The 13498-nt window shown below is 34.8% G+C and overlaps 1 long non-coding RNA gene across 1 annotated transcript in view; it reads right to left on the bottom strand.

The window, feature by feature from the left end:
* LOC140523835 (uncharacterized) overlaps positions 1 to 13498 on the bottom strand; it is a 213921-nt gene that overhangs the window by 58397 nt on the left and 142026 nt on the right. The gene's annotated exons all lie outside the window — the stretch shown is intronic.

Below are 13498 nucleotides of genomic sequence, written 5' to 3'. Positions count from 1 at the left end.
ATGTTCTTCCAAAAACTACCTGTTCATATACTTTGAACATTTATCAGTTGGAAAATGTCTCTTATTTTTTTTTTCATAAATTTGGCTCAGTTCTCTACATATTTAAAAAATGAATCCTTCATCAGAGAAATTTGCTGTAAATTTTTTCTCTAATTTTCCTGCTTTTCTTCTAATTTTGGTTGCATTAGTTTTGTTTATGCAAAAGCTTTTAATTTCATGTATTTGAAGTTATCCATTTGATTTCCTGTTGTCCTCCCTATCTCTTGTATAGTCATTTCCTCTTCACTTACAAATAGATATGACTGATACGCAATCCACTGAAATTGAAGTAATGAATATGAATAACCATGGCAAAGGGAAATAACAACAATAACAATAATATTCAGATAGTGCTTTAAGGTTTCCATATGCTATCTCATTTGATCCTTGCCATTACCCTTTGAGGTAGATTCTATTTTTAGCCCCTGTTTCAAAGACATATCACTCTGAATGGAAAACTCAGTTCTAAGTGAGTTATGTCACAACTTCAACTTCCATACTTTTCCAAGAGGATCACAGTCACCTAAAGCTGGACTACTCATTTATTCCAAATTTTGCCTCAATTAATCCTTGTTTCTGAAAGGCTGTGTGGAATAATGAATAGAATTCCAGTCTTGGAGTCCAAAAAACCTCCATTCATCTAATTGTAGGGTTCAAGAATTGGAAGGGATCATCATGGATTACCAAAAGATGAAACATATCACCTACAACTCACCAGGACATGATCATCCAGTCTTTGCTCTGCTTCCAGTCCTGTATCTGTCACATAGCACCTATTTGACCCTGGACAAGTCATATAAACTTTCAGTGTTCCAGGTAATTTTCTAAGATTGCAAATTACAGAGGAGTCATTGATCTACAATGGTACAGGAAGTTTCTTCATGAAGATTTCCTCATACCAACAAAAGTACAAGGCAGGTATAAATCAGACAAAATGAATAAATGAATGAATGAATGAATACACATTTTTTTTATTTATTCACGCTTTTATATTTTTTTAGTTTGATCTTCAATAAACATGATTTAATAGAAAATATGATACAGGACATGTGAAATGATGGAGATGGATTAGGTGAACCGTAAGGGAGCTTCCAACACTGTTCAAAGCATAGTAGGTGATTTGCTTTTAGAAAAGTAGTTCTTTCACTTTGAGCTGAGAAACAGACAATATATACACATTTGTGTGTATATATACACATATAAGCTCAAAGCACATATACACATATATGTACATAAATATAACTTGTATATATAAATGCATGCTTTCTCATTTTCTGAGACCTTCCTTCTATATTTAGGCTCTTTCCCTTAATCTTCATTCATTCTCTATTCCCCCACTCATTGTTTTCTCTTTCTCCTCAAATATGTAAAATTCTTCTTTTCTTTAAAGGAAAAAAAACTTGATCTTTCTCTTATCACCAACCATTATCCTATAACTTTCTATTACCTGGTAAGCTTAATAGGCATGACTAGACCTGCTACCTCAATTTATATATGTGTGTGTGTATTTATGTATGTATGTATACATATATACATATGTATATGTGTGTCTAGTGCTTTGCAAACAATGAAATGCTGTATAAATGTTAGCTATTATCATATTGGTTAAATTTCTCTAAGAAATAATCACAGTAAGAAACAATGTTTTTACTTTTATCTACTGCTATTTCCCAGAGGCAAAAATTATATTTAACTAGGGAGTTTTGAACTCTAGAAATGAAATTTTCTTCTTGAACTTATTTTTTTTTTTGCTAATTTGAACTCTACTCCAATTATCTGATGGTCTCACTGAATATAGACAGTAGATTTAGAAGTGAATTCCCATGTTACAAACAAATTCTTTTCTGTCTCTTAACCATATTAAACTTATATTCATTTTTACTTTGGTGATCATCATTTCCAAAACCTTTTTTTCTTCTAGAAAAAAATGCTCATTAAATAGAAATGAGGCTTTAGAATAATCTGCCAGGCTTAGATCTTCATTTCTTTAACCTGATCCATGTTTTCCAAAATGTTTTCACTATCATGCAACATTATGCTTACTTCTCTACTAAAGTTTTCAAGTCTCAATATATAAACTTCATTTTAAAAATCATGTTGTCATTCCTAACATGTCCATACTTCTTTACTTTCTGAAAGAGATGCATAAGCTCTCTTTGCCTATATCATAGCATTTATGCCTATGGTTGTCATAAACGCTGAGTAGGGAGATGACGAAATATTTCATAACATTGTGGGAGTTTTTTTTCAATGCCTCTTTTGGTCATACAATGAAAGTAATTTTGCAGACTCCTTTCTTTTCATCTCTGAGAAAAAAATAATGAGCTATGCATATATATATATATAATTTATGTATTCTATTTTTATTTATAGGAAAAATATCAAGTTAAGTCAAAGCAACATGAATTTACTAATAGCTTACTATATTCCAGGCTCAATTCCAAATACTAGGGATACAAAGAAAAGAAGAAAATAAAAACAGCCCTTGACCTCAAGGAGCTTGTAAATGAATGGGTGAGACAACATGCAAAAAAACTGTACACATGCAAAAACAATATACATAAGAATAAACTGGAGGTAATCTAGGAGGAAAGACTCATCATTGCGGACAAGATAATGCTTCTTGCAGAAGGCGCAATTTTAGTGGAGACTTGAAGGAAGTCAGAATATGAAGAAGAGGAGGAACAACTGAGCAAGTCTAACGTCACCCTTCCTACTCCCCCCACCTCCATCTCATAGATAATAGTATCAAGGGAACTTGTATCTCATAGACTCTGACAGAGAAGAAATTTGAATATAGATCTGCTGGTTTCAAAGCTAATGTTTTCCCACCGTACTACCTAGGCTGGTCCTGAGATGACAGGCTATGGCCAGGTCAATACTCAAAGTCTTTCCAGATGGGACAACTGATCAGCATTTGTATTTTACTGTCATTAATTTTGAGAACACAAGGTCACTTCCTAATGATGTTTTGCAATTTTTATAATATTTATTAAATTATAATTGTCATCATTAACAATCATTTATTGAGAACCTACTATGAATTGTGCATTGCTAATAACTACAAAGGGTTATATGATGGTCCCTGACCTTAAATAAGGAGGAGGCAGATTGTGAATAGTTTTGAAAATCAAACTGACCAGTTTGGGGCTTTATCCTTTAAATAAAAGGGAGCTGTAGAAAAATTTTGAGGAGGGTAGTGACATGGGCACAGTAGTGTTTTGGCAAGCTAATCTTCCATTAGGCGATTAAAGAAAGTTTCATTTTAAAAAGACTATGGTAATTGCAATGACAGGAGCCATGAGTGCACAGAAATGAGATTATGAGTATGTTAACAGTGAGAAGAGAGAAAGAGAAATGTCAATTTGATTAAAAAAAACATGTTTTATACTACCATTTACCTATTTAATATAATTTGTTAAATATTCTCAATTATATTTCAATGGGTTAAAGAGAAAGAACACTGAATTTGGAATCAGAGAACCAAGGTTCTTACCTTGGATCTATTATTAGCTATTTGTTTCACTTTAAGTAAGTCACTTAGCATCCCTCTGCCTCAGTGTTCCCATCTATAAAAACAGGGGTTAAACAGGTGATCTCTAAAGTCCCTACCAGCACTAGGCCATCTGATCATAAATTCTTTGAGGGCTTAGATCACTTCTCTTATATCCCCCACAGTGCCAAGCTCAATGAATCCTTGCTAAATGAATGATTTTAGATAATTATATGGGTACCCAACCTATCTGTGGAGAAATATAGAGCTAAAACATGGAATTTGTATTCTTCCAAAGCAAAATCATCTTTTCACTTTATTTAATTGAAGAAGCAAAACACGCAGTAAATTAAGTCCAATTTGTATGCAATTGTGCATGCAATGTAGATCTTGGCATTAACTAGAGAAAGCTGTGTATAAACTTAGATACCCTTATATTTGATTTTAATATTAATTATTTACTTATATTTTTCAGTGTACTTCTCTTTCATCCAAAGAAACAAATATCAGAGCTCTCTATTTTCTAATTTAATGAATGCAAAATCCATGAGTGATTTTTAAAAAGAAAAACAGAATCTCCAGGGACTAATGAATTTCTCTAGTTTTGCAGTGCTAATACCCACAGACATTGGAGGAAGCTTGCAGTTTCTTAAAGAATTCCACATGGGTTTTATTCATGCAGATTGGTTGTATTTAATTACATTTATCATTCCAAAATATTCTGCACTTATAAAAATATTGAATGATTTGTTCAAGAAGCAATGTGCAATGTCATATTTTATAAAATTTTGTATGCCATATGTATCTATCTTGATATAAACTTAAGAACAGACTTTAAATAAAGGTTTTAAATTAAACTTTCCATCAGTGTCTTTATCTCATTACCCTTAACATATGTATATACACATATATACATGTGTACATATATATATATGTATGTATATATATGTTTTGCAACCATGGAAATTTTACCTGGGTTCATTACTCATTTATACAGATTCATACTTGATTCACATGTCCAATCATCACACTCAGCTAGATTTAAGTCTTCAGCTTGCTGTCCCCCAAAAGGAGAACCTTTAACTTGGTCAGTTTTCATTGTTTTTTTTTTTAATTAAGTTGGAATTTCTCCTAACTTGACATATTTTATTTTCTCTAATACTTTTATCATAGAATTATTTATCTTTGAAAAATAAAAAATCACAGCCAAAAGAAAGTCCCAAGATTTAAAGTCTGATGAGACCCTACTTTAAGACTCAGACCAATATTAGGTCTTCCAAGAAGACATGAGAAAATTTATTAGGCCTCGAGGTCTCACTTTAGTATATACCAGTTGGAGCTAATTATACCCCACAAAAGGAGAAAGAAAGAATGTTTCTCTAGACCCTAAGGATAAAATTAATAACTTTTTTATAAGCTACTGAAGTACAGAGACATAAAGGTGTTCTTACATTGTTAAGCTATAAAACAATAAAAAGCATAAAAAAACAAGCTTTGGTATTTGGGGAAAAATAGATTAATGGTAGTACCAACACCAAGCAACTGCTTCTAACACCAAACTTCCTTACTCCAAGTTCTATTTCTTCTATCCTACTTTTCTGAGGGAAGGAATTGCTCTGTTTTTTAGAGTCACAAAATCTTAAAATCTTAAGGATAGAAGGTATCTCAATGGTCCTATACTTCAATTCCCCTCATTATATGGATGAAGAAACTGAGGCCAGAAAGATAGAAAGATTGGCCTGTCCTTGTTATTTATTTGAGGACACAGTCTTTTGATAGCTCTAAGGTTGTAGTTATCACCAGACAAATAGTGGCAATCTTACTGTGATCTTTTTTAAAGGAGGATAAAGAACAGTTTAAGATCCTTAGGGGTATGGACTGTACATGATTCTATCTTCCCATTCCCAGTGCCTAGAATCATTCTTTGCACATGCAGGGGCTCATTAAGGGTTGGCTAAGTTGAATTGATTATATGAGCTAAACTCTTGGTTCAGTATCTAAAACAACACTGTAATTGAGTAAAATAATAATTCAAGTGTGTAATAAGTGCCTATTCTGTGCCAGATCCTATGCTAGGGAAATAAAAAAATCCCCCCATACTTACGAGTTTACATTCTCTCAAGACAATAAGTTCATAAAGAATGGAAACAAACTAAATAACCAGTAAATACAGAGTGATAAGAAGGAAGGTAGTAGCAATAAGCAGGAACAGGGATCACGGAAGGCATCACGTAGAAGGTGGGGCTTAAGCTTTATCTTGTAACAGCAATATTGTTTTAAGAACAACTTTGAGAGACTAAGTCATTTTGACTATTGTGAATACCTAGATTAACTACAAAGTACTTAAGAAAACTGCTATCTGTATCTAGAAAAAGAATTGATAAATAGAAATATGTATAGAATGATTTTACACATGCAAGCACACAAAGGCATGTGTGCATAATGGTAGCCATCATCTCTGGAGGGGAGGAGGAAAAAAAGGAAAAATTAGCAAATTGTACATAATAGATTTGAAGTTTCATGTACAATTATCTTTTTTTTTATTCTATGTTATGGAAATGTTTGTTTCATTTCCTAAAATAAAAATAAAGAAAACAAAAGAAAAATGAAAATAATTCTATGAAGTTCACTGGCTCCTTGTAGGTCTTTTAGCCCCATGATGGTAATGGTTCAGAAATAGTCTCCACACAACTTTGGCCAGGCAAATGATTCTTTTCACAATATTGTTTCACTTACAAGATGAAATCTCAGCAGAATTCTAAAATGGACAGAATTTGTTTTGACAAATTTACCTCTCTTTGTCTCCTTCTGTGGGATTCCACCTGCCCCATGGTGCTCATCTGAAGCTCCTTCTTATAGCTCTCTGGACCTAACATTCACATTGTACTTTCTGCTCTCTACCTCCCACTTACTTACTAGTATGAAACCTAGTTCATTTATTATTTAAATATTCAACAGGTGCCTACTGTGTGCAAAAAAACAATTTTGGTACTCAGATACAGATAAAGATAATTAAAATATGGTGGTTGCCCTCAAGGACTATAAATTCTCATTTGGTGGGAATAAAACATAGAACTAGATAAAAATACAATACAAAAATACAATACAAAATTGTAAAAAAAAAATACAATATGTAAATTATATAGAAATGTACAAAATGAGGATGGAGAAATTATTTCATATGGGAGGGTGAATGAAAACTTTATGGAAGAGAGTAACATTCTCTCAAAGACAGAATCATAAATTCAGAGTTTGAAAGGATCTTACAGGTCACATTGCTGAACACCCACATGTTACAAATAAGGAAGCTGGGGCTCAGATATTTTCCAAGGAAATGTACTGTAGAACACAGAGCCAGGATTTAAACTCAAGTATTCTAAATCCAGCATCCAATGCCCTCTATACAATACCATGATGCCTCCTTTTTTTCCACAAAGGTTGAGAAGATTTTAGGAAGCAGAGATTAGTGGATAGGGAGTTGGAGTAATATGAGGCTTAAGAAGTGGCATGTACAAAGGAATAGAGGTGGGAAAGTAGAGAAGGTATAGTGATTTTTATTCACTAATATAATTGTGGTATCTTAGAACTCATTGCAGCATATGTAATGAATATTTGATCCTTTGACACTACTGTACTGTGAATTTTGGAACTCCAAAGGTATACATGACCCTCAGACTTTCCTTTTTACATACTCCATAGCTTTCCTGTTTCTGCACCTAGTGGGGGATGCCCTACTTCCCATCATACTTTTTGGGAGGCTGTGATAAGCCTCCCTGATGGCCACCAAGGATACCTGACAGATGAGCAGTAAAATGGATACAGGAGAGTGTCACCACCCTTGGACCTCCTTAGGAAAAGCTTGATTCAACCAATCTAGAAATCAGCTACTGGAACCTCACATTCTACCTGGTTATCCCTGGTAGAATTTGACCCCACATGCAGTAAAACTTTAAAAAAATCCCTACAGTCTCCATTGAATCAAGAGTTCCTATCTATGATGCAGGGCCATGAGCATGTTCTCCACTCTTGCTGTTATGATTTAGGACACAAACCAAGGCTGTGTATTGCAATCCTTTGTTCCAATATCAGATAACTCTTCCTTCTTTATCTCATGTGTTGCTAATGAAGATTGGGACTAAATTTAGGGGCTCTCACTCAGAAATTCCCTCACTAAACCCTATTTCCCCCAAAAAGAGGGACTCAGCTCTTTGAGAATCACCCAATTAGCAGAGGAACCAGATAATACCCCAAACAGCTAAATCACCAGAGTTCCCTTCACCAGTCCTTAGAGGGTATGAATTTAAGACTCTTCACCATCCTAGTTGCCTTCCTTGAACTGTTCCAACTTACCAACACTCTTTCTTAAATGTGGCATCTAGAATTGAATTCAAATGTGGCTTTTGTTCTAGTTTTCCTTGTGATCTTCAGATTTTACCTTGCCTTGTGTGGAAATTACTAAGATCTCTAAACCAGGACACTAAGATATGTAATCTGACTGAGCTTTATCATCACAGCCTCCCATATCATCACTGATATGGCTGTGCAGGGGTCCACAAACACTTGCTTTCATATAGAGATGCTATTGCAGGATTGCTTTATCTTTTGTTGAATGAATGGATGAATGAATGAGTGAATTAATTAATTAATTTAAAAAACTAAGAGTTTACTGTATGTGCAAAGCACTGTACTAAGTGCCGGAAATAAAAAGAGAAAAGACAGTCACTGTTCTCAAAAAGCTTGTATTGTAGGGAGAGGCAAAACAAATGGGAGCATTCAGCCAAAGCCAGATGGAAAGTCCCATGGTTCTCAGGTGAAGCAGCAAAGTGGATGGTAATGTTTCTTTCATATTATTTCTACTGACTGAACTCATATTAGTTTCTAATGTTGAACCATTTGACAATGTCAAGGACTTGAATAGCAAGAACATTCTTTTCCAGGTCTTCAGTAGCTATGTCCATAGCATCTGATAGATCAGTTGTGTTTCCAGAGGGGTTGTTTCTCAGGTTGAAGGCTGTGGGCACCAGATTAGAAGCATTGCTCTTGGGTTCAGGGTCCTAGGCTGTCTCCAGTGGATTCTGAAGGAACATCATACTCAAGGTGGTGGTGGTGATCTGACTTACCTGGAACCTACTGCTTCTTTTCTTTCCCTCAGGGTAACCCTTGATGCTTCAACTAAGCTGGCTTGCCTGCCCTGTGGGTGACAGTTGGTTGGTAACTGGTCAACATAACTGGCCTCTTCTCCATAGGAGCTACTTCAGTGGATAATGGCTGTGGGTATTGGACTGGAAGCAGTATCAGTGGTATGGGTAGTTTTGAGGACAGGGGACGGTGTTACCACTAATAGGGCTCTTGTCTGTCTCTGCTATCTGTTGGTGGCAATAAGCAGCTTAGAATCACTAAAAGTTCTGTATAATTTGCTGGATATAATATAGGCCATTACCATCTCCCTATCTGGTTCTAGTTCCATTTTACTGCTAACCTACAGAATTTTTACAAGATGAAAACACTGAATGATGAATTAAATGAACTCCCTTTTCAATTGCATTTTATATTCTGGTAATATCCATTTCTCATCCACTTGGTTTTTCTGAGTAGATTACTGGGTACAACTTTTTTCCCATTGAGTAGTCTCCTGGGGTTCAATGAAATTAGCAAAATAAAATATTGAAACAGACATATTTGAAGCATCTCATTATTTATAAAGAATACCTTTCCATGGAGACTTTGTTCAGGACATGACACTGGGGAATACCTTTAGGAAGCATATGACTTTCTAATACAGTGAGATGGAATGCGGATAATAATATTTGCTTTATATGCCTCACAGGATTTATTCTGAGAAAAGCCTTTGAAAACCACAAAGTGTTATGTGAAAGTGTTCTATCATTATTATAATTATCATTACTATATGCTAAAGCATTTTGTAAGTGATAAAATACTATATAAAATCACATCATTATTATTATTATGTATCCCAGTTGTTTGGTCATTCAGTGGTGTCTGACTCTTTGTGACCCCCATGGACCATAGCATGCCAATGTTGTCCCTGGCATTTTCTTGGCAAAGATACTGGAGTGGTTTGCCATTTCCTTATCCAGCTGAGTAAGGCAAATAGAGGTTACATTATTTGCCCAGAGTCACAGTTAGTAGATGTATGAGACTGGATTTGAACTCAGATCATTCTGACTTCAGTTAGTGTTCTATCCACTGGACCACCTAGCTGCCTCATTATTGGTTTAAATAAGCAAAAGGGCTCAAGAAAGACGTTCAAGTTTGAGGGTGTGTTTGTTTTAATTTTGATGACACTCTATATTGCAAAGCACTTTGTAAGTATTCTATAATTATTGCTATTGTTTTAATTATGCATGCCAAATCACATTACAACTATAGAAAGCTATATGGGTGCTATTATGATGTGTTGTTTTCACTTGTATTGTAAACTGTAAAAATGCTATAGAGATGTAAAGCATAATTAAACAGAAGGTATTATATGACCAAAATAACATGTGGCTCCTCATGTCACTTAGCAGAGGTCTTCCGATGATGTCTCATCCCCAGGATACACAGCTAGTTAGCCCGTTCCCTTAGAGTAAAGGTGAGGGTTAAGTTCAGTGTGGATAAAATTTTTAAAAAGAATATTCAATCTGGTTGAAGTTAATGACCAGAATTATTCTTCCTCAAAAGAGGACAAGAGGAGCAAAAAAATGACAGGGGCAAGGATCATTCTATTAGAGATGATCTCACTTTGGTCAGGAAGTGGAGTGTGCCCTAATGCTTTTTAGGGGAAAAAATCTAATGGGATTCAAAGGAAGCAGAGTTTATCACCCTTTCATCCATTTCACCTCACTCTTGTGCATACTGAAAACTGGTTTTCAACAATGTCATTCCCTGGGTTTAGGGCAGATGCTTGCAGGCAGTCACTTAAGTTTTTAATTTTACATTATGAATTGGGCATGAAATACACACCCGAATTCATGCATAAAATATCCTTGGCAAAAATGACATCCCCAATGTAAGTCAATTATTAATGAGCTTGGCTTCTAACTTACTGAGCTTCAATTGCACAAGAGTACTGCTAAGGTTCGGTGTATCTGACAGCAAATGAGTGACTGTCGTTGCATCCCCAGTAGTCTGAGGAAAGCATCAGTCACAGCCCAAGTTATTTCCTAGACCTGGATGTAACAAGTGAAAGGTTTCTATGTATTATGAAGCCACTGCCCTAAGGGAAGAGATAAAATTGCATAGCAATAGAATAGCCTAGCAGCCCTGAGTCCTGGGCAAACCAACCCTAGGCTTTTGAGAATTAATGAGATCTTTGGAGGATTAGAGAGACGCTTATACCTCTTCCCCAGCATCTTAGCCATTTTTCAACAATTGGATGCCCATATCCATGTAGTACATACTCCGGTGTTTTCAAAAGAGTCTGATCACATTTGTTTTTCTATAATTCTATAATTCTGTATTTCTTAGATGAAAGGGTCTTGGCATGAGGATGAAATGTGACTGTTTTGCCTCTGGTTAAAGCAATTGAGGTCAGTTTTTTTTTTCTTCTTCTTCTCATAATGCTGCTGTAGTACGTGATGCTTTAGAATAAGCTTTTATTTTTTAATTTCACAGAGTAAATCTGAAAGAAGACCACAAATAGTTAATACCAAACTACATTGTTAGAGGGAATTCCTTGACCAGGATGTCTCTCTAGCAATGAAACCACTCATCCAACTCTTAGCCTTATCCCTATCCTAAAAGGGAAGATAGGGCCCCTGAAGTTACGCCACTGGACAGCTTAAGGATGATGTCACAGAGGTCAGTTACTATGACCTGCTACAATATATATCCTAAGGTCATCATCATAGAAGTTTGGGCTAGTGAATTTATCCAGTTTGGTCATTTTGATATTCTCAGATCTAAAAGTACAGACCTATCGATATTTTAAACACTATGCGAATACACATGCTTTCTACCACATTATACATTTTCCAATAGAGTTTCTGAAAAAGATAATTCCCATTATCATTATTCCTTCCAAGAATTCTCTTTGATAGTGCTCCCAGATACAGACATAGTGAGACATAGAGATTCTATGTTATATTTTGATAGCTGTAGCATCAAACACATGACAAACATAAAAATTATTGAACATGTCATGAGCTTATAAGATACGTTTTACTTTTATTTATGTATTTTATTACTTCATACTATAGTTTAAATAATAACATACCATTTTAATGAATTATGTTACTTTTAAACAAATTAAATGAAATTTCTACCTAACCAGTTTTTCTGCATTAATATATTGATTCTGATTGATAAAGCACATATATTTTATTAATATTATTGGTTAAATAATTAAATTTTGTGCCTTATGTCTATGACAGAAGACAGTCCAATTTACATAGGGAATACTTTTTCTTAACTTTTTCAATTGTTCTCCAAAATGGGCAACATTCATAAGATAAGACTTATTTGTCCTGGTGGTTTATTTTAATATATTGATGGCTCTCTGATCTCATCTGCATACTTCTACAAACACTGATTAGACACATTCATATCTTTCCATCCTGTACAATTCCTGTCTATGTTATCTCATAAATCCTTTGTAGAGGATCAGCCTCATGTACTTAAGTCCTTACTCTAGGCCTTTTCCTTTTTCACAAATACTGTTTCATGATGCAAAACACTCAGGCTATGTCCATCCTTATCCTGTTTATATAACTTCTTTCCCTCCTTTCCAGTCACACTTGTCAAGGTAAATAGTGGTTATATCACTTCTTGTATGCAAGTTGCTAATTATGTAAAACAGCCTACTTGCACTCATCATGAGTCTTTCATTGCCATTTGGGTCACTTTTCTTCATAGGCTGCAATTTTTCATGAAGAATGGGGAAACACTGTTAAAAAGATGAACTTTGTATAAGGGAGATATGGGAGATCTTTGAAAAGCTACACCATTTCTCAAATTCACACCTGACACAGAAATCACACTGGAAGTGAATCAATCTTAGAGGCCGTGAGGAATTGATTTTCAAATGATCTCAGGGAGGGGAAGAGTACCAAAGAATAGAAATTCTTTATTTGTTAGCCACACAGACATAGAAACCCAGAAAAGACTTCAGCAATTACGAACTTATCTAGATAACTAGGTGGTACAGAGGACTGAACATTAGGTCTGGATCCAGGAAGTCAGATTAAATCTGCCCTCAGGTACTTATTAGTTGTGTAACTTTGGCAAATCACTTAACCTTTGTCTGCCTGATTTTCTGTACTTGAGAAAAATGGATAATAATAAGTACCTACTTCCCAGAGTTGTTATGAAGATGAGATAATATTTGTAGTATTCCTTGTAAACTATATAAATGGGACCTAATAGTATTATTAGTTTTTCACCTTTACAATACTTTATGAGAATGATGGACATATCAGGGATATCTAAGATAAAAATGTTAAAATGAAAAATAGGCTTCATCAGACTACCAAAGGGGTTCATGGCACACACAAGATAAGGTTAAGAACCCCAAGCTAAACACAAGAACTGGAGGGCTTTCACAATAAATTTTCCAGAGGTTACAACAGGTTCATTCAAAATTAATTAAAAGTCTTAGAAAACACAAAGCTCTATACTCTTTGCTGGTTACAAAAAGCACTTGATCTTCAGAGCAAAATGAATATTGGTCACATTTAGGAAAAAAGAGAAGAGGACCCAAATTTCCCATTTTATGCGATTAGTCAGATAATTTGGATAACTGTCAAGTGGTTTGATCATTCTTAATCCTAAATCACTACAAAAGAAATCCAAAGCAACATTAAAAAAACAACAACAACAACAACAGATTAATAGCTTGCCTGTCATTCAAGATTTGATAAGACCTTTACATCATTCCACCAACTCTATATCATGTTTTTCTAAAGGAGAAGCATTGCTTAGCAGGAGTTAGCCCAGTGTTCACAGACTCCTCAAGGGATCAATGAA

The sequence above is a fragment of the Notamacropus eugenii genome, chromosome 2, assembly GCF_028372415.1.
Source record: "Notamacropus eugenii isolate mMacEug1 chromosome 2, mMacEug1.pri_v2, whole genome shotgun sequence".
Classification (NCBI taxonomy): domain Eukaryota; kingdom Metazoa; phylum Chordata; class Mammalia; order Diprotodontia; family Macropodidae; genus Notamacropus; species Notamacropus eugenii.
Note: the sequence above shows the minus strand (reverse complement) of the source record. Positions and strands in the feature narration are given on the sequence as shown.